Genomic DNA, 20,899 nt, shown 5'->3' with positions numbered 1-20,899 from the left:
GAGATTGAAAGCTTGAAACGTATTCAGACTAATGATATAGATACAGTTACTATTGTGCAACTAGAGGTTGGGAATCTCGCTAGGGTTAGATTTTATTCTAAACTTGTTGCAAACCATATCTTACATTGGTCTGAAGGATTACAAAGTAGGGGGATTGATGTCATTCCTTATTTTGCGGATTTTGGAAATAGAAAGCCTGCGAATAAGTCTCTACCCTCTGAGGCTCCAAGGAGTAGTATAACTAAGCCTGGCATAATCGATGAACTACAAATCTGTATCTCACAAAATGTAAGACATGTGACATATTTAAACCCTCCTCTTTGTCAATTGAGTGCGACAGAGGAGAGTCTAAAATGGAATTGGTTGCCTGGTGTCTTGTCAAGTAAATCTAAGTCCAATTCCAAACTGTACCCTCATCTTTAGCATTGACCTAAAAATAGTATCCTGGAATGTGGCCGGTATAAAGAATAGCCCGGAAAAACTACAATATTTGCACACACTAGAAGCCAACATGATTTGTCTCCAAGAGACCTGGTGCGATGTAAAAAATTTTGCGGGTAAGGATTATTATTCGCTTGATGGCAGACCCACTTCCTCTAGGAGAGGCCATGCTAAGGGTGGAGTAGCTTGTTTGTTGTCTAACAAGATACATTGGAATTTTGTTCACTATCTAGATCCTAGTAACTTCTTTCAAGCAATAACACTGCGCAATGCCGCAAATGTCAACTCAAGTAAACACATTATAGTGATAAATGTTTATATTCCCCCCCCCGAAACATGTTATAATGTTGGCTTAAAAAGGTTTTCTCTTATATAAAGAAAATACTTAATACTGATCCTCCTCCTCGCATAATTTTGATAAGGGATTTTAATTGTAAAATTTCTAATTATAGTTTGGAGCTTTTTAGAAATGTGTTTAAGGAAGAATCCCTACAGATACCTCAAGCCATTTTTCCAGCCAATATAAAAACTAATAAGAGAGGGAAATTATTTGTAGAAGAACTGTCAGAAGTAGATGGCATTATAGTTAATGGAAGAATGTCCACTGATACCCCAGCAAATTTTACCCACAAGTCCAATGAGAGTGAATCCATCCTGGACTATGTGGTAGTAGGGAGTTCTTCCTTTTATATTTTGAAAGATTTGTCGATTTCCAATACCGTATTTAGTGATCACAAGGTACTTACCATCACAGTAAATGTGAACCTATCGTCAACGGACTCGTGGTCACTAAATAGTGAACTAGTAAGTTTTGGAGACAAATCTGGTAGATGTCATTGGAATTTCAGGGCTATTAAGGAGATAGCAAATATTTTAGAGGCTACCGTGGAGAATTTGATCTATTGGAAGGGTTCTGAATTTATATGTTTTGCCGATTTTATGACTAGAGTAACTTCCTTGGCAAAAAAATCTTATCCTATAAGTAATACTAAAGCAATCCCCAGTTGTCTTCGGAATTTTAATATCGAAATAAATAAATTAGTAAGGGAACAATATTTGATCTATTCCCCTGAAAGAAACCACAGAATTGTTTTATTAAGAAGGAGTAGGGTGAAGGCCAAATTGAAACGTGAAAGTGAAGACTCCCTATGGGTTAAATTTCGGGAAGCAGTCTGTAAGGGTCTAGTTAGGACATTCTGGACACTTATTGGGGAAGGCTGTGGATTAAGATCCAGACCACTACCAATCCCAATTGAAGAAGAAATTTGGGTTGGGTTCATTTCGAATCTATACGCTAGTAATGGACTGGTGTATGATTATGATAGAACGCATGTGGATAGCTCCCAATATGGACCGCCTTCCGAAAAAGGATATTGAATTTGCTATTAAGGGCGTGCGTTCCTCTGGAGCAATGGGTCCAGATGAGCTTCCCATTTCAGTTATAAAACAAAAATAGTGAGATGTGGAGCAAAATTCTTTTCCCGTTTTTTTACTTCTGTTTCACCCGTAAATTGGTTCTCCCCTCTTGGAAGGGGAGCATATTGGTCCCCCTGCATAAGAAGGGAAAACGGGGCGTCCCAAACAATTACCGTCAAATTGCCCTCTTGGATGCCATAGGTAAGGTTCAGGGGTGTGGAAATTTGTCAAAAATCTACTTGGTCAATGGACAACATTTTACAGTAATCTACTTGTCCTGGGAAGATATCTGCTTGCCCCACTTATTCCATAAATCACTAAGGTGGGTCTGCACGGCGAGAACCTGTACTGTATTCTGTGCAACATTATTTCAAGCACAAGTCTAATTATGCAGTGCATGGACATGCATCCTTAAATGCAACTGTTGTACAGTATGTGCGTGGATGTGTCAGTTTGCACTGCACCCAATTATCAAACAGTATGCATGTGACAAAATTTCAATTGTAGAGACTGGTGTTCGCCATCCTAGGGCCAACTCATAGCTGTCCAGCTTTAAAAATACTCACATGTGAACATATGATAAACGTGTGGATGGAAATAACTGCACTTTTTGGCAGAGCTTATGAACGATTCATGGGGCAGCCAGCAATGCGTGGCAGAGGTGCTGTGGTCCACTGAGGCAGAATCCACAAATACAAATACACAAGAGGCAGTAATGGGCAGTTAAATCAATCTCACCATTTACATTCCTGGGCAGGTGAGGTGTGATTATACTATTATGCACTCACTGCTAGATCTCCACATTCTTCTCCCACACAAGGAGCATTTGCAGCACAGGCAGTAGTAACCGGGTTCTCTTGTGCACAGTAGTGCTATAGTAATGGCACCGGAAGAGTAAGCTCCCTAAACATGAGTAGGTGCAGCTCCGCAATAGATGTGCAAGTTTGTCTCACTTAGATTCGTGAAGTAGTCACTTTTTTCTTTCAAATCCGAGTCTCTGCCACTGGTTTCTCTCCTTCCAATGTCCCCAACCCCCCACCTACCCACCCAGATGTGCCTATTATCTTCTGGGAAAATCCTGTAATTCTGTTGCCGGATGCTGACATACGAGTATTGGGAGGCCTGCTGAAAGAGAAGGTTTTAACGTTGCAGCAACGTGTGCAATCAGTGTCTTTTTTTCAGAAGCTGAGCGTTCTGATGGTCTATGGGATGATGCGTGGATATTTCGAAATGGGCACATGCATAAAGAAGGCACAAAGTCAGGCACACAAGAAAAACACTCCTTGTCAAATCATGTAGCGATAGAAAACAAGCCTTTATGTCTACATAGGACGAATGCTCACACAGGTGGCAGTGTCACTTTTCCTTGGATCTGGTATGGGTTCATTTTTACTGCTGATGTAACTGTGCAACAAAAATGCAACAATACAGCTGTTGCATAAAATTAAGGTGGGAATATTGTACAATTTCACGCAGTTGTCAATAAAACATGATTGTGAGACCTACAGATGTACATTATGATAATTTCTACTTTATATTGAAATTGATTCTGCAATTTTTGCCATTTTTAATCGTTTTAAATGACAGATGGTCCCCCACAGATGGCAGGTCCTATGTACATGCTTGATTTATAACAGAGCCACTCTAATAATGAGATTCTACAGCTGAGACATTTTCCTCATAATTTGCCACATAATGATGCTATACTGCATATTTTAACAAAAATGTTGATTCTAGCTCAACCAGATAAAAAGTTTCTAAAAAGAGGGTAACCCATCCTGCCACACAGTGAAAAGCTCATCACAAGTAGTGACTGGTCACTTTTTCATTGCTACTGCTGTATTTGGGTGTTAATCCGAAAGTAATAAGGCAAAACATTTATACTGACAGGGTTAACATATACTAATGTAAAAAAAAATGAAGTAATACGATAAACAAAAATGTGCTGCCTTCTGCTACATAATTCTAATTTTTTGTGACCACATAATTTAGTCAACCCTGCTGCATTATTTAGACCTTAGCTGCTGCTTCATCACAGCAGCTCTGTTTATTTAGCACAAACTGCCAGAGCACTTTGCATGGTGGGTGGTGGTTTACAGTAGGTACATGAGACGAGAAATGCAACCAAATAGAAGTACAGGCTAACAGGAATGTGCCCAAAATGTGGACAATAGCCGGTTTCTTGCCAGATTAAGCCTGTAAAATTGACACGGATGTGAGACTTTTCCTCTGCTGCAGTAGCAAGATTAGGAAATAAAGTGGGGGCGCTGATTAAGCGAGAAGCAGTGGAGGGAAGGTGGGGGCAATGGAATAAGGAAAAGGCAAGCAAGTCTGTGGGGGATGGTATTAGGAACGGAGACCCCAGGCAAAAATGTGGACATTAAGATGTTTCAGACACCATGAGTGGCCCACGTTATAGTAAGCTGTGTGAAATACGCTGCACACATAACATTGCCTGGAACACGAAGATACTTTCTGCCTGCTTCATTATGTGCCGTTTCTTGTATTCAAATTTAGCTTTACTGTTTGACCCCGAGAAAAAGATGCAGTTTAAAAAAATGTTTCTATTTACAGCGCACGCATAAACTTGCAAAGCTGCCTTTTCTGTAAGACTGCCAGGTGTTAAAGTTTGCTCCGAGCCCCCGAATGTGGCCTCGTCCATAAAAGCAGACTGACAAAGAAAAGGTCAATGTCTCTAAATAGAGACTCCATTAGTTGTGTTTTCACTCACTCGTTATCAACGCTGGTGGCATTGTTCCATTGCAATAGGCGCCTCATTGATCAGCCGATGGCAGTGGAGAAGTTCCTCGCCTTACTGTATTAACATGCCACACATTTGACCCTGCCCCCCACGCCCACTGAAACCAGACCATTCCATGCAGCATCACAGTTAGCATAAGGCTCTGACCGCTGCAACACCCATTATCAGATTGACTCGCCTGTTGGTGAAGCATTCACTGTGTCAGGGATGACGACTTGCCGCTCTTGATTCCAGGAAGTGCCCCGCAGCGCACCAAAGATGAGTGGACTGCCCTGGACGGATCCCAATGGACAGGGCGATCGAGTGGTGCAGCAATCAGTGACAGAGACTTGCCCCCAGCGCTGGGACCCAGACAGCCGCAAAAGGGTTTCCTGCCTCGGCGCCCGCCCTTGCACTTCAGCAGCTGGGCTCCAAAAGCAGGTGGGCTGCGCCAGTGATGAACTCACGCTAGAACACGGACGTCTAGCGTAAGACTCCCCCGGCCAATCGCTGGCTAGATAGAGCCCAGTCATGGGCTTCCAGCCAGTCATAAGTCTCTAAAGGCTTTCTGACAGCATTTCAATTGCCCGTGAGCCCCAGAGTGCCGACAGCTCATTTCCTTTTTGTGATTTAATGTCTCCTTGTCCGTCTGACAAAATAGACAATAAATCTTCTTGCCCTTCATAAAATTCTAGTTGGTTCGGGCGTCGGGCGATATGATTCCCCCACCCCTGAAGGTTTTTGCGAAATGTTTGCTTAAGATGATTAATGACTGTGTGGTTAAGGAGGAAATCTTGCCACTTGAGCAAACTGGTTTTAGGCAAAAGCTTGGTACCATGGACAATTTGTCAGCTTTGCAGATTATAAGTGAAAAATATATCAAGGTCCGAGGAGGGAGAGTCTATGGAGCGTTCATAGACTTCTCTACAGCTTTTGACAAAGTAGATCGGTCTTTGCTGTGGAGGAAGTTATCGGACCTTGGTATGCCGTCCATCCTTTTGGATTTAGTTCAGGCTCTCCACTCCAACACCTGGTGTAGAATCTTGTTAGGTGGGGAAAGAGGATTGTCCCAAGTAATCCCCTCTGCCAATGGGTTAAAACAAGGTTGTTTACTGGCCCCTTTATTATTTTCTCTTTATATATCTGATCTTCCTTTTGTTTTGTCCACAAGTGAAGGAATTGCACCTATGCTTGGGGGTTCAGCAATTGTTTGTTATATGCCGACGATATATTAATTCTGGATTTAACACCAAAAGGATTAAATACTCGTCTGCAGGCACTTTATGCATATGCTGAGGCACATTATTTGAAGATAAATGTATCAAAAAGTAAAGTAATGTGCATGACGGGAAGGAAAAAAATAAAATATGTGAGCTTTCCCTGGTCTGTAGGGGGACAGAGATTAGAAGTGGTAAAATCCTATGTCTTCCTCGGAAAAACTATTGTTGGTAATCTAGGCGATAAGGCTCACATAGCAAACAACACCCGGAAAGCAATTGTTCAAGGTAAAAGTTTATTCTCCCTTTACAATTCTACAGGTAAAAGACACTTTGCTATCTTGTTAGAAGTTTACAGCGCTAAAATCCCAGCATCACTACTATATGGTATTGAATTACTCGATATAAGTGATTGGGGTTTCTTAAATTCCACGGAAGGCAAAGTACTGCGGTATCTAACTACAGTTAATACATCATGTTCCACAGCCGCCCTCAGGTTGGAATTCGGCCTGCGTAGTAGCTGGGTCCAGGGCCTAGCAGGGATAGTGCCATGGGTCTTTAACCTTGCTTGGGTAGAATCTGTCACTTAAAGACATCTTATTCAAAAAGAACTGTTAGGTCCCTTTAAAGAGCATTCCTTAATTGTGAAAAACTTCAGAACCACAGTTGATCTTTTACAACTTGATGAAACAGTTTTATTTTCTTTATCTGCATATCAACTGAAATCCACCTTGAAGCTGGCATCTTGGGAATTAAGCTTTAAGATGGACAGGGAAGCTCGTATTATGAAGAAAGATGTCTCTAGGATCATAGATACCTGTCTAATAAAGAAAGCCCAACCATATGTTACCTGGAATCTTCCTCATGGTGTGCGCAGATTTCTATTATTATTAAGGCAGGATCTACTTCCATTGAATAAATTATTGTCCAGATGGTATGGCTCCTCAGCTAGTTGTAATCTTTGCAATGTCTCTATCCAGGATATCAACCATGTGCTTTTTGTATGTCCAGTCTTAACCCCTTATAGGCGTAAATGGCTAAGACCAATTTGTCTTCAATTAAGTATTCTCTCAGCCTCTGCCTTGTTAGATTCTATCTATAATCCTCCTAATGAAATATTTGTTATAACATTTTTTACTTCTTTAAAAGTTTCTTAGAAATATATTAGAGGGTTTTAACTGTTTTCTTTTATGATTGTACTGTAAATGTATTTGAGCATGTTGTTTCCTTATGTGGATCTCTTTCGAGTTCCAAAATCATAAATAAATAAACTTGTAAACTTGGTGTCTGGAGGTCTAAGACACTATTTCATTCTAACTAAATAAGATATTCTTTTCTTAAAAGTATGTATTCATTATGGTCATGACGCAGAATGATAATCACTTAATGGCTGATGAAGTTGGACCATGTCTCAAAAGCATGTGGAGCCATCCAGTCTCCCAGTTAAGGATTTCACCCATGTTTATTGTCTAAAGCGGTGTCTCCTTATGTTATTCAGTCATGAATGTTGCATTCCTGAACCCCACTATAATCCTCACAAATGCACCTTCATTTCAAGTAAACTCACTAAATTGAGAGTATTTAATGGCCACACAAATGCCTCCAGTATAGCAAAGGGTTTGAATTTAACAGAGTAGAGCATAAGTATTGTGTTTATATAGTATTGTATTGTAGTATTTGTAAAACATCTCATACCCCTCAAGCAGTCCCTAAATCCTTTCTGGGCTGATGAATAACTTAGTAATGATGCATGTTTGGTAGAATGTTTGTTTATGGTGTAGCCTATGTGTAGTGTCTTTAGTGATGCGCATGATATTTGAAGGTGTGACCCAATCGTGTTGCAGTTACCTTTTAGTAGTGCTTATGTATGGAAGTTAATATGAAAGACATATAGGATCTCAATTTGCATATATGTCCCTTTACATCTTATTACTGCACTTGACGGATCACGTTAGGTTGCAGCCAGGTTTTATGCTTGTAGTTTTAGATGGTTGTTGATTATATTTTTTATATTTAGACTAGGTGGGATTGTCAGAAGTCCCAACATGACACTTTCAACACCATAGTTCTCCTGATCTTATTGCTTTAGGTGGACACATCAACCATAAGTTAGAGTTGGCTGCATAACATCAACAAACTGAACAGCTACCTGGGAGCAGCTCATTTGTGTCAGGAGGATGTAGCCAAGCTTTAATTTCAGGACAGAGAAAATTTATATCAATGCGGAAGCTACTGAAATTAGGTAACTAATGTGGTTAGAACCTTTCTACCATGGTATTTACACTGATGGGCCCTAAAATATTCCACTGTTCGAGTGTAGAGACCTCTAGAGGTAACAGAGCGGTTGTCAAGTGAATGTAAAGATGTTTGTCTTTTTTATGGACACTAAGATGCCAATGTGAATAAAAAAAATCTTATTTTAGCATTTGATAGCTTATGCATTGCACTCACTTGCAATTTGATTTGACGCATGTCTTTGGTGCACAAAGCTTTGGCTGCGGTTCACAGAGATCATTCATTGCTGCACACAGAGGAACAAAATTAGAGGGAACATGCTGAATTTCCAAATAAAGACAGAAGTAGCTCTAATATGCTCTCTATCAATAGTCCAAAACAATACATTCAGACGGGGTACTGCAGTAACGCATTTCACATGGTGGCATTCCTACTGGATTTATAGCAGCATGCTAAATGTACTTTGGCATGCTTTTCTGCTGGAAAGATGTGTAAAAGTACACACAATTATGCTTCAGTGCTGATGGGTTTTAGTGAGCCCAGAATTAGGTGCAGATTACCTCTGCAAATAGCCCCCTTTTAAAGAGAAGCAAGATAGTCACAAGCTCCATTAGTGTCCTTCAGCTTCTAAGCAGTTCTCTGCAACCTTCATTCAGAGTTTCCCTTTGCCCAGGCCCACTGCTGCCGGGCCCAGAAATAAAGGGTCTGCTATGGGCAGATGGAGTGGTCCTTGTCACATACTTAGAAAGTGTCTGAGACTTGTGCTGCAGACAAAGCTGCAGAATAACAAAGTTTAGTAATCCAAAGGCAGAAAATACATGTTAACATTTACAATCCACGTACTTGCTAATAGACTCAATTCAAATGGGAGACTCTCGATTTGTGAAGTCAAGAAGGACTTTATTTTAGGTGTCTCCCACCAGAAATTGCCCGTGCTTCAATGTGTCAGTACGGGATTTTTAAAAATTAAATCTCCCACTTTCCTTTTCTAAAATGTTGGCATGTATGAATCTGTGATGCAAGACCAGAACACGTTGTAAACAATGCATACTCCACCATAAGGATGGTGGTTATGGTGGCATTAGAATGGCTATCAAATTGATGCGCAGCAGCTAGATTGCAGGTGGTGCCGAGCACACAGCTTTTACTTTTTTGTCGGTGAAAGCCTCTTGTGGAGCCTTCCAAAAATATACTGTGGGGTTAGAGCCCACCCATTGCTTACCACTGGGTGGCTGATTAACTAACATAGGCTTGTTTCTTAATATTTCTTATTTGAAGGGTTGCCTTTATCTTGTGCTTGACCCTCGGCAAATAAAAAGAAGAAAAAAAAGAACACTTTATATTGTAGGTACATGCATGTAAGGTGCACAAGTCTACAAAGTGACGCAGTTCTGTATTCGCTGTTTTTCCATCCTCATGTTGTCAAAAAACACAATAGTTATGCATACCTTTGATTTTTATATTAATATGCTTTTAGTTTGTCTTCTTCATTTATTAGTTGAAATGTCATTCAGATTACGCTTCCTTTCACTACACAATGCAGCCTGCACCATGGGTCAATAGGAAAGTCACCTAAGTCATTTGCTCTTTTCACTGAGTGATGGCATTTTACTTGTGCACATCTGCCCAGAAGGAAGTCCACTACATTGCCAGGGCTACTAGGACAATCTGCTTTAATTTATTTCATTTACTTTTTACTTGCTATTTTGTTTTTGTTGCGAACATATGCATGCCACGTTTAGGTTTGAGCCTTTAAAAAAAAACTTTTTTATTACCTTTTATACTTTGAATATCTATTGCTTGTTAGTAAAAGGAAACGAGCATTGCAATGCAATGGGTCTCGCATATTTGAGAGTTAGAGCTACTGGCATTGTAAACGACTATATTTTACCTATGTGTTTTGGTTTGGAGTGAGGTGGATGTATGACCAGAGACGCAGCTACAGCACTGTCTAGAGGACTAAGAATAGGGAATTACCACTGGGAACAGAGACACAGCTGCAGCACTGACTAGGGAACTTAAAATGTCACCAAGGCAATGGTTTCTAAGGTTCCAGTCTAGGCCACTGGATACACGCACACCTATGTAGCAGGCGCATAACCTACGTAGTTGACTTACCAGTTAATATTTGCCTAAACTGTGTCTGCACATGAAAAAGGGGTGCATCGAGGGCTCACCTTTGATTGTCGGAACACTGAGGTTTCAGCTGATAGCTACGATGTGAACAGTGCTATCAACTCCAGGTGTCCGGTTATAACTGTCCTCTAACTGGATGATCTCCCAAAAATCCAAGTACTTAGACAAATAACTTGGTGCTAGGCTGTACAGCACCACTAGGGCCTATGCCAAGTTCCCTGGATGTTATAGAAAAACACATGGTGGTGTAGCATAGGTGTACGCTTGGTATCATGAGTCTAGGAGCTGTACTCTACCGTGACTAGGCACTCTACGATGAACATAGGCACTCAACCATATCACTAAGTGCTGTTGCAAAACTTTAGGCACCAAACATTGTCTCTAGGGGGGACTGTAGAGGGACTGTAGATTAACAAGTAATAATGGCTTATAGCTAGACTTTGTACAAAATGCTAGCTACTGTTTTCTACTGTTTGGACTCCACCCGCCTGGGATTCAGCCTGCTGTACAACCTGTTGAAATAACAAAAGGGTGTATTTGGTGGAATAATTCCAGGAAATTGTCCAAAAGCATTTGTAAAAACAGGAATGAAAGACACATTTAGCAAAGCCATTGGAGAACTCAGTACAAAGTAGTGTAGTAACAACAGAAGAAGTGCTTGAAGAGAAACAATTAGAAGAGGATTATTAGCGCACACAGTTATTACATGCTATACCGTAACTTTAGGCACTAGAAGAGTAACATTGGGAGACAGTTTTTTGGTGCTTTAACATAACTCTAGGCACTAGAAGAGTAACATTAGCAGGGCTCGAAACATCCACTTGCATTGTTGAGCAAGAGTAATTCAGGACAGAAATATTTTTAGAGACTAAGGACGTGTTGAAAATCCTCTAACTTCAGTCACAGAACAAAAAGTACATTTTAGGAAGACAAACTGACTTTTGACCTGTCTCTGAAAGCACAGCAAATGTGACAAGATAACAAGATGTAAAGGTATCTTTATCACTCACAAAGTGAACAAGCATTTACAATGCAATGGCCTTGTCTTTGTTAAAGTTAGAGCTATTGGCATTGCAAATGGCATTTTTTTTCGTTATGTTTTTGTTTTTAAAACATATAAATAAATGGCATTGTCATTTATAATGGCAGTAGGTGAGCATTAGAGAGTATTAGCAGTTATTAGTAGTTAGCAGAGAGTGACTAGTTGATTAATAGAGAGTATACTTGTATAGAGTAGGAGTGAGTTGTAGGCAGTAGTAGATAGTGAGTAGTAGAGACAGAGTAGTAGTGGGTAATAAAAAGTACTAAATAGAAATATATGTAGTCTAGTGAGTCGTAGATAGTATATGGAGTAGTAGATGTATTTAGTAGAATGAGTTGTGAATGACTTTTGAAATAGAGTAGATATTAGAGAGCAGTAGTTAGTACTTTAGAGTATTAGGGTGTAGTAGAGAGTAATAAAGTGAGTATAATATAGTGGATAGTGTAATTGAGTGAGTTGTGAGGAGTTTGACTAGTAGGTAGTCGAGAGTAGTTAGAGGGTGTATTGTAGTGTGATTAGTAGAGTGAGTACTAGAGTGTGAATTGAGAGTATTAGAGAGTAGTAGAGATTGAGTAAAGTGTGAGTAGTTTACAGTAGTAGTAGAGTGAGTAGTTGTTAGTAAAGTGCAGTAGTGTATTATATAGTTATAATAGATAGTATTATACTGAGTAATAACGAGTGATTTGTAGAGAGTAGTGTTGAGTTTTTGGGATAGAGTTGTAGAAAGTGAGTAGTATAATTATTTTGAGTAGTAGAGAGTGTGTAGTAGACAATTATTAGTAGTGAGTAGAGCAGTAGAGCGTATTAGGGAGTATAGTATTATATAGTATTTAAGTGAGTAGTATAGAGTTATTTGAGGTGTGGCAAGTGAGTGAGTTGTAGAGTGAGTAATAGTGAGTAGTAGATAGTTTGTATTAGAGGAGTAGAGAGTGTGTAGTAGAGTAGTAGTTAGTACTATAGAGTTATAGTTATTAATAATGAGTATCACTGAGTAATATTTTTTTGTGTAGTAGAGTGAGTAGCAGAGAGCGAATAGAGAGTAGTACAGAGTAGTAGTGTGATTAGCAGAGTTGTAGTAAAGAGTGAGTATGAAAGTCAGTTAGCAATGAGTAAGAAGTCGACAGTAATAGAGTGAGTAATGGTGAGTGTTATAGAGTGAGTAGTAGAGTGTGTGTAGTTGATTATTAGAATTATTAGTATAGAGTAATAGGTAAGTAGAGTAGTAGTGTATTATATAGTTGTAAACAGTATTTTAGTGAGTATTGATAGTAGTAGTTAGGGAGAAGAGAGTAGTAGAGTGATTTGTGAGTATTATAAAGTTGTGTAGTAATTAGTATAGTAGTGGAGTGAGTTATGTTGTATTAGAGAGGGATTATTAAAGAGTGAGTAGTAAAGTTTTATTATTAGAGTGTGATTAGCAGAGTTATTTGTAAAGAGTGAGTAGTGGAGTAGTAGAATGTTCGTAGTGTTAATAGTTTTAGCAGAGTGAGTATTAGAGTGAGTAGTAGAGAGTGTGTTGAGTATTAGTGTTATTAGTAGAGTAGTAGATAGTAGTGTGTTATAGTGTTGTAGAAAAGCAAACGTTAAGTTACTTGAGGCAAAAATGACAATTGAGAGCAAACAAAATACAAGAGGTAGAAAACGGTGCATTACAGGAGGAAAAAGTGACGTGTGCAGGTTACAAAAGCGTACAAAGTACAAGTAGAGGTATAATACTGCAATAAATGGCAGACACTCAAGCACAAGAACAAACGTTACGTAGGCAATGGTGGCACTTGTGCAAGTATCTAAAGCAAACAAAATGTAAGAGGTAGCAAACAGTGTGTTACAATAGAAAAGTGACGTGTGCATGTTACAAACGAGTACCAAACACAGGTAAAAGGATAATACTGCAATAACTTGCAGAACACACTGGGAAAGCTCCCTGTATAGCGCCTCTTCCTCTCCCCCACAGACAGCCCTTCACTCCCAGTCACCCGGGGCCCAGCCGTGGGTGTAGCGCTCACCAGTGCCTGGCACTGCAACCCTCCACACTCCTCACGCGCTCTTCCGCGGTGTCCTAAGCAGACGTTATTCTTTAAAGCCATAATCCCTGCGTTTACCTAGAACCCTTCCCTTGGCTTATTTACCAATAAGCTGGCATTCATTTCCGTCTCCGTCCTTAAAGTCTTCAATGAAGAAAGTGCTCCTCCTCCACCCTAACTCCCCTCGGACCCATCCACGTCCTTAAGCCCCACATTGTATTAATTTGCAAATTCCACAACATCCTTCCTACCAATCGGAGAGACACACACGCTCAGTCATTTCTGGCAATCTGAGCGCTCAGTCACAGCATGCCCGCCGTGTCCCAGGATCCCCCCACCCCTGCTGTCGGCTGCAATGTCCTAAAAGACCTCGAGGCCCAGCCTTCACTACGGCTGAATGCCCCCCAAAGCTGGCAACGGGTCCTGCGGAACGCCCCAGGGACGGCCGGCATGCAGGAAAACCCCCACCGTCAGACCTACGTGCGAGCCGAGGGCCGGGGGGGGGGGGGGGATGGCCGATGTCAAAAGACCCTCCGTGCCCAAAGGCCACCTGGGGTATCGAGGCCCTGCCATGAAAGCGCAGAAGGCCGGGTCCCACACACCCAGCCCCGCGCCCCTCACTCGACCAGCCACTGCACCGAGCCATCGAGAGACTCCTGCAGACGGGCTCCTGCCCCTGTGGGATGCCCGCCCTGTGCGACCCCCGCATCCGGCCCGATTTTCCCCCCCCCAAGGCCATCCACTACCATAAGGCACTCCCCTGCTGCCTTGCAGACTATGCATCCTAAGGCCTCACATCTCCCCTAGACCCCACCGCCCCTCAGCGCCCAAAGGCCACCTGCGGTATCTAGGCCCTGCCATGAAAGCGCAGAAGGCCGGGTCCCACACACCCAGCCCCGCGCCCCTCACACGACCAGACACTGCACCGAGCCATCGAGAGACTCCTGCAGACGGGCTCCTGCACTTGTGGGATGTCCGCCCTGTGCGACCCCCGCATGCGGCCCGATTCCCCCTCAGTGCCGTCCACTGCCATAAGGCACTCCCCTGCTGCCTTGCAGACTATGCATCCTAAGGCCTCACATCTCCCCTAGACCACCGCCCCCGCCCCTCACCTCACACTCTGCAACAGCACCTCTCTTCTCCGTAACCTTCCCAGGAACCTTACCGGCTCTTCTCTGCGGAGACTCCTCTTCGCCCGGTCCCTTTTCTGGGACCGGGACGTCAATAGGGAGCCGGCGAGGCTCCAGCCAGTGTCCTTTGGAGGCGGGATGGGCTCCCGTCCTCCTCCGCACAGCTCTGCTCCTATATCTCCCGGTCTTGGAGCGCGGGGTAGGCTCCCGTCCGCCCCTCTACTTCCCGGGCACCGGCTTTACTCCGGGTGGATCCTGAAGCGCGGGGTAGGCTCCCGTCTGCTTCTTTATTCGGGTGCACGCGGGGCCGACGCGGCAGCCTCGATCAGGCTGCCATTGTGGGCGCCCTTGAGGACGCTTCCTCTGTTGCCGGGCACTCCCGGCGTGAGTACCAATCACAACGGGGCTCCCCTCTTACGTCCGCGGGGAGCCAGCGCGGTGGGCCGATCGGCAGTGAGTTTCGTTACAATACGGGGTAGGCACCCGTTTTAATGCAACAATCCCTGGCGGGGTGGGCAGCCGCTAGGGGGCTACTACGGGGTAGGCTCCTACAAAATTAATAATAAAAGCGGCAATTAAGCGGGGTAGGCACCCGCGTGAACACGTTGTTTCACAACCACCCAGAGCTAAGCCCCGTCCTTTTCAGACTGGGGGCGTGTTTTTGACTGTTCAGCCAATGGAGAAGAGGGTAGAAAGAAACTAAAAAACATGCCCCTCCCAATCCGAAAAGGACGGGGCTTAGATCGAAAATGTCGTCACTGGGACCTCTTCTCCAATGGCTGGCTGTCGTTTAGAAGGCCATCCAATGGAGGAGAGGGGCGGAGCTTAACCTCGCTACTCAGTCATTAAATCTCGCCAGCGAGACTGCGCATTTGCGCAGGCTACGCTAGCCGAGACCTAAAAAGCAAAACCATGCCTTTAAATCTTGTTATCTTGTCACATTTGCTGGCTGTCAGAGACAGAGGTCAAAAGTCAATTTGTCTTTCAACATTTATTTTTCTTTCTGTGCTTAAGTATAGGATTTTGTAAAGTGAACTGTGTGACAATTGATACTTGGAATGTGATTGAGGGAGGGGGTGGGGGGACGTGTTGAGGGACAGGGTGAAGTGCTATACGTGACCACTGTATAGACTGTTATCGTAACCGTTATTCTGAAACTGTCAGGAACAACATGCTTTGATTGGGAAGTGATTCTTTGCAATGCTATTGTGAATCCTATTCTTTATTTGAAAAATGAAAGTGTTTAAAAAAAAACTGTGTGACAATTGAAATGTGCCTGTAAGATGTCAGGCTTTTTCCTAACAAAACACTGAAATGGCTAAGTGAACTATTTAAACCTTTCAAATATATTTCACTAGTTGTGAAGACCCACTTTCCTAATTCTGTGGTGAGAAAAATATTTTTATAGGATCAAAACAAATTAGAATACTTTACTTGGTGATGTGCACATTTTAAATATTATTGCTGAAACTCAATTTCTAAACATTGTGTATGTGCTATTATCAGTAAAACTACACGTTAGCAGGAAACTTTTGGGGCCATTTAATTGCAAAATATGCAATCTGTAAATGACAGTGCACTACCACATCATGCTTTGGTAATATATTTATGAAAAGTGAGTTTTTAAACATGACCTGGGAATTATTACTGTTCCGGCCCAGATGACAATGCTATTAGAGAACTAAGAGGCAAGCCAGTTATCATGTGTACCCTATAAATGGACTCTATTCTTGTTATATATGGACAAAACATTTAGTCTACTAATTGAAGAGTTTTTTGCACAGCAGAAATAGTAAACGTGCATATTTGAAGATGCTCTTTTATGTGATAAAGAAAAAGGTGGCTTCAAAAGACAAAATATTTGCCTTGGATCACACAATTTGAGACCAGTTTACGGGTCAAGTACATTAGTTAGGTTGAGTAAATTATTAAAGTTACTAGACCTGCAGGTCTAGTAACATTTTAATGACTTTTAGAGCCCTGATTAGCAGACATGGAGTTATTCGACCCTATACCATAACTGTAGGCATTAAAAAGGTAACCGCGTACAGGCGATATGCAATAACTATAGGCACAAAAAGGGTAACATTAGAATACAGGAGTCCTTAGGCGCTATACCATAACTTTAGGCACTAGAAGGGTAACATTGGCATACAGGAAGTTGTTGGGCACTAAACCATTTTTGTAAACTGAACATGCTCATTGACGCCACAATTAAGTGCAGGTATAATGCTGCCGCATTGCCAACGGGCTGTCCAGCAAGATGACTGATTTGGATTTTATCAAATATCAAAGGACATTTCATTGCACTGCAGGAGACTTGGCGGATTAATCCACCACACTTTCAAGGATACCCTCGTTTTTTCGCACCTGGGGGCAAGATATGGTCATCTGCAGGGAGGCCTCGCAACGTACGTGAACAATAGGAGTACAACCACAGCCCGCTTAGTTGGCCAGACAGAATCAGAATCTATTGCAATAAAAATATCTACTCCAAGGGAGCTGCCAGGGTATTGGTGCAAGGACGTTGTAATAATAAAAACTTATGTACACTCGAACAGGAAACTCAAGACTGCGAAACAACTGACTGACTTCCTATGAGTGAGCTCAACACACCAGACCTGATACTCACAGGTGACTTCAATTTACGTCTAATCGGCTCATCGACAGCGGAGGAAGTGTTAATACAAAACCAGTTATGGAATATTCCACCACAGAGAAAGAGTTTATCATAACTGCCAAAAAAAAACCTTCCAGAGCCTAATAGAGGAGCTCGAGCAACTCCATCTTAAGGCAGTAAATGGCAGGAGTACAGGTGACAACCCTCCAGCAATAACTCATTACTCAACCAAAAACTCAACACTACATTATACCTTTGTGTCCTTAACCCTCTTCAATTAAATTGTCACATTTAACATGGGCCATCGGCCCCAGGAACTCACTCTCCAAACAAATATGCCTAAGTTCTCAAAATCGAACGGCCCACATGGAACGGATTTCACAATCATAGGGGAAAAAAATGTGCCCAAGCATCGCACAGGAGCTTCTTGCCAAATGCAACACTTTTAATTGAAGTACAGGAAGGGGGCAACGAAAAAGAGAAATGGGTGAACTTTACAACTTCAGTGGCGGAGTCTTCTGCTGCTCCAATCAAACCAAGAGTACAGCTGAGCTACAGCAGCATAACTAACTTTACAAAACTGCAAAAAATCAAGATCAGATCCATAAAAAACAATCAATTGTACGTTGCGGCAAGTTCAACGAAATCCAACTGACACCACAAACCTAGCCGCATTACTCAGCTAAAGCAAGCAACATGTGTGGCTAAGAGAGCCTCTGAGGACACGCTATGGACGAAACTGCAGATGACATCAAATAGAGCAACAGTGCAAGATTCTGGGGGACAATAAACCGCTTCAGTCGCCCTGCAAATGAGGGATTAGGGATTATCATCCAACATATCGGAGGACTGGGCAACCTACCATGGGAATCGTTTCCATCAAGACGAGACCTCACTGCATACAGGAGCAAGGTCGGCCGCAACTCTGAGGAAAAAACACACTTGTGCACCAACCCGATGTGGGAAGAATAACTGTACTGGAAGGGGAAGAAGGCACAATGCCAGGAGTTACACCTCCAATCGACCATCCTAAAGCAATCAAATGACAATTAGGGAAGGGAAGAAGTGAAGGGACACCGGGCCCCAATGGAATCCCTCCGGTGCTATACAAACAAGACGCAGACTACTGGGCAAAATCACTCAGCCCTCTTTTCACTGAAATAAGGTAGACAGGCCTACTACCCCCGTCCTGGAGGGCCTCGATAAACTCACCAATTATCAAGTTAGGAGACAAAACCCTGCCAAAGAATCACCGCTTACTTGCTCTTTTGGATAATGAGGCAAAAAAAATTTCGGGAACTCTTCTGGACGAACTCCAGCAATGGACAGAAGATAACTTGATTATTCCTCTCATTCAGACCGGCTTCAGAAAGTCTGTTGGAACTGTAACAAATATTACGACGATGACCCTGCTTATTGATAATGCAGAGTATACAAAAATGCCATTGCACTTATGCTACATCGACTACAGAGCTGTTTTTGACCATGTAAACTGCAACAAATTATGGGCTCAACTGGGCATACCAAAACCATTGCTTAACCTGCTTATCAACTTGCACACTGACACCTAGATCCAAATAAAACTGGGTCGACGGGTCAAGCCTTACGAGATGGATACCAACAACGAAAGGACTCGAGCAAGGCTGTGTGCTGGCACTGACCCTACTCAATCTGTTCCTTGCAGACCTTTTCACGCTTCTAAACGCTAGCAATTCACACTCCCTAAGGTTAGGGAACCTAGCATTACCATGTCTACTCTATGCAGAGGACTTCGTCTTAATTATCCAGACGAAGGTGGGTCTGCAGCTTCTTCTTGCTACCACATTTGAATACTCAGAAGCTAACAGTCTGAACATCAACCCAGAGAAAACTAAGACCATGACAATTAAAAAGAACTCAAAGAAAATCCCCGGCCTGGTTCTTGGGGCACACCCGCATAGTTTCTGCACCAGAATATAAATACCTGGAGGTAGTCATCGACAAAGGTGGCCACTTTACTGCTCAAAGGGACTCCATCAGGAGAAGGCGAACAGCCCTGGCAATTTCAATAAGAACCCTCCACTCCAAACTGAATTGCCCATCACTCTTCCCATTAGCGGAAGTAATTCGGGCAAAACTCTTACCCACAATAGCTTATCGGAGTTAGGGGCAGGGATTCCAAGCTGCCAGACAGGACAGTTACAACAGCGTACAGAATAATCTTTGGTTTGCCAAAATGTCTCTACTGCACAGATCAGGCTTGAGTTTGCTGTCCAAAAGCAGACACTGGCAAGACAAGAATCATGTATCTTTTGGGACGCTACGAAAATCTGGACCAGGAACTCTCAATTGGTGCCTGTGGTTAGAGTTACAGCACAAAACATCACCACCGGCTGCAAAATATCTACAAATCAGTCTAATCACCCTGGGGCTAACCGACCTTTGGGAACCTAACACCAACCACTGTTGTTTCAAAAGATTAGAATGGAAAACAGTAACACACCTATTGTGTATCGAGGATAAAGCAGCATTATCTAAAAGGACACACAGCTGGATGACTCTGAGCACCTACTCCACCCCCGCTGCTCAAAAATGTTTAGCCTTGGGGTACTGTATATCAACCAAAATCCAATTTTTAAAGTACCGGCTTGGCCTACTACCATGTACAAAGCACTTTACACACTGGCTGAAGGCCCAATTCGACTCCACCTTTCGTTTGTGCAGCACAGTACAGGAGGGCATGCTGCACCTACTCTGCACCTGCAGATAACTGACACTTCAGTGAAAACAACTTATAAAACCATTTTTCAATCACAGAAGCATTCACACGGGAAGACAAGCTGTGCTGGCCTGTTTTGCTCCAGAGGACCCGCAGCTGAATTGCCGGCTGGTGAAGTTCATGAGGCAGGTGGGGAAGAAAATGCCATAATTGCTGGAGGAACGCTCAGGCACTGACATTGCATTGGGCAAAGTGATAGCTCCACCCAAATGCATGGCAGCTAAAAGTTATTCAGCAAACAAACTTATACTATAAATAGCATTTGTAATGGACGATTATCTGTTTTAAAAGAAACTCCTTTTTAAAATCTTTTTTGTAACATAATTTATAGTGAAACTTTTCATTGATATATTTTGTAGCAATAGTTTTAAATAACCGCTAATAAAAATAAACTTGAAGTCCAGTCTATGAGCAGTTTTGATGCAGCTTCGATATGGTTTCCAATGGAGCGCATGCAGATGGCTCTCAGTTGACAGATACCATTCATAGCGCTATCACGCTGCCATTTCTCCATAGGAGAAAATCAAAGGACTGAGTTTATTTGGCAAACATGCAACCAACTTTGTGCTGTGTGACGTGACCCCCTTTGGGGGGTGCCTGGTTGGCCCCTGGATAAAAAATTGGACTGGGCCCCTCCTCCTCGTCTTTGGTTGCTGGCTCCTTCGCCAGGGTCCGAACTATCAGAAGATTCTTCAGAAGTATCTGAGAAGCCAACTATATTCTGGCGTCTATTGTATCTGCCCCAAGGTCTACTATTGGGGTTGAATTGTGGCCTGTTGGTGTAAAAGTCTTTGTGAAGGTAGGGGTATGTATTTTCAACGTTATAGTTTTTAATATCTTTTTTGATTTTGTTGGATTTCTTATTTTGTTCAATTTGGTGGAATTCTGCTACTGTTTTTTCTACCTGGTCCAGTAACTTTTTACACTCTGCGGTGGGATCTGAATCATTAATTTGCTTTAGTAGATCACTAATTTCTATTTCTAGTGATTTTAGGGCATGCAACCAGAAAAGTCACAAGCGTTAATTTTCTGAGAGAGCGCCTCTGCCCAGGACATTTTTTCCCTCTTATCTTACAGATCTAAAAGGTAAAGCATTAACTGCCATTTCAAAGACAAAGCAGACCCTGTCGTAAATTGCCT

At 42.4% G+C, this 20,899-nt stretch overlaps 1 protein-coding gene across 6 annotated transcripts in view; it reads left to right on the top strand.

The window, feature by feature from the left end:
* Nucleotides 1–20,899, top strand: part of DPY30 (dpy-30 histone methyltransferase complex regulatory subunit) — a 170,679-nt gene that overhangs the window by 6,801 nt on the left and 142,979 nt on the right. For 2 of the 6 annotated variants that reach the window (XM_086927126.1, XM_086927122.1), the window contains exon 1: nt 7,922–8,056. The exons of the other annotated variants lie outside the window; for them this stretch is intronic. The gene's annotated coding sequence lies outside the window, so the exon portion shown is untranslated. Of the gene's footprint in view, nt 1–7,921; nt 8,057–20,899 lie in introns of those variants that run through there. 6 annotated transcript variants of the gene reach the window in all.

The sequence above is a fragment of the Lissotriton vulgaris genome, chromosome 6 (genome assembly GCF_964263255.1).
Source record: "Lissotriton vulgaris chromosome 6, aLisVul1.2, whole genome shotgun sequence".
NCBI lineage: Eukaryota > Metazoa > Chordata > Amphibia > Caudata > Salamandridae > Lissotriton > Lissotriton vulgaris.
This window is presented reverse-complemented; position numbering and strand designations above follow the sequence as displayed.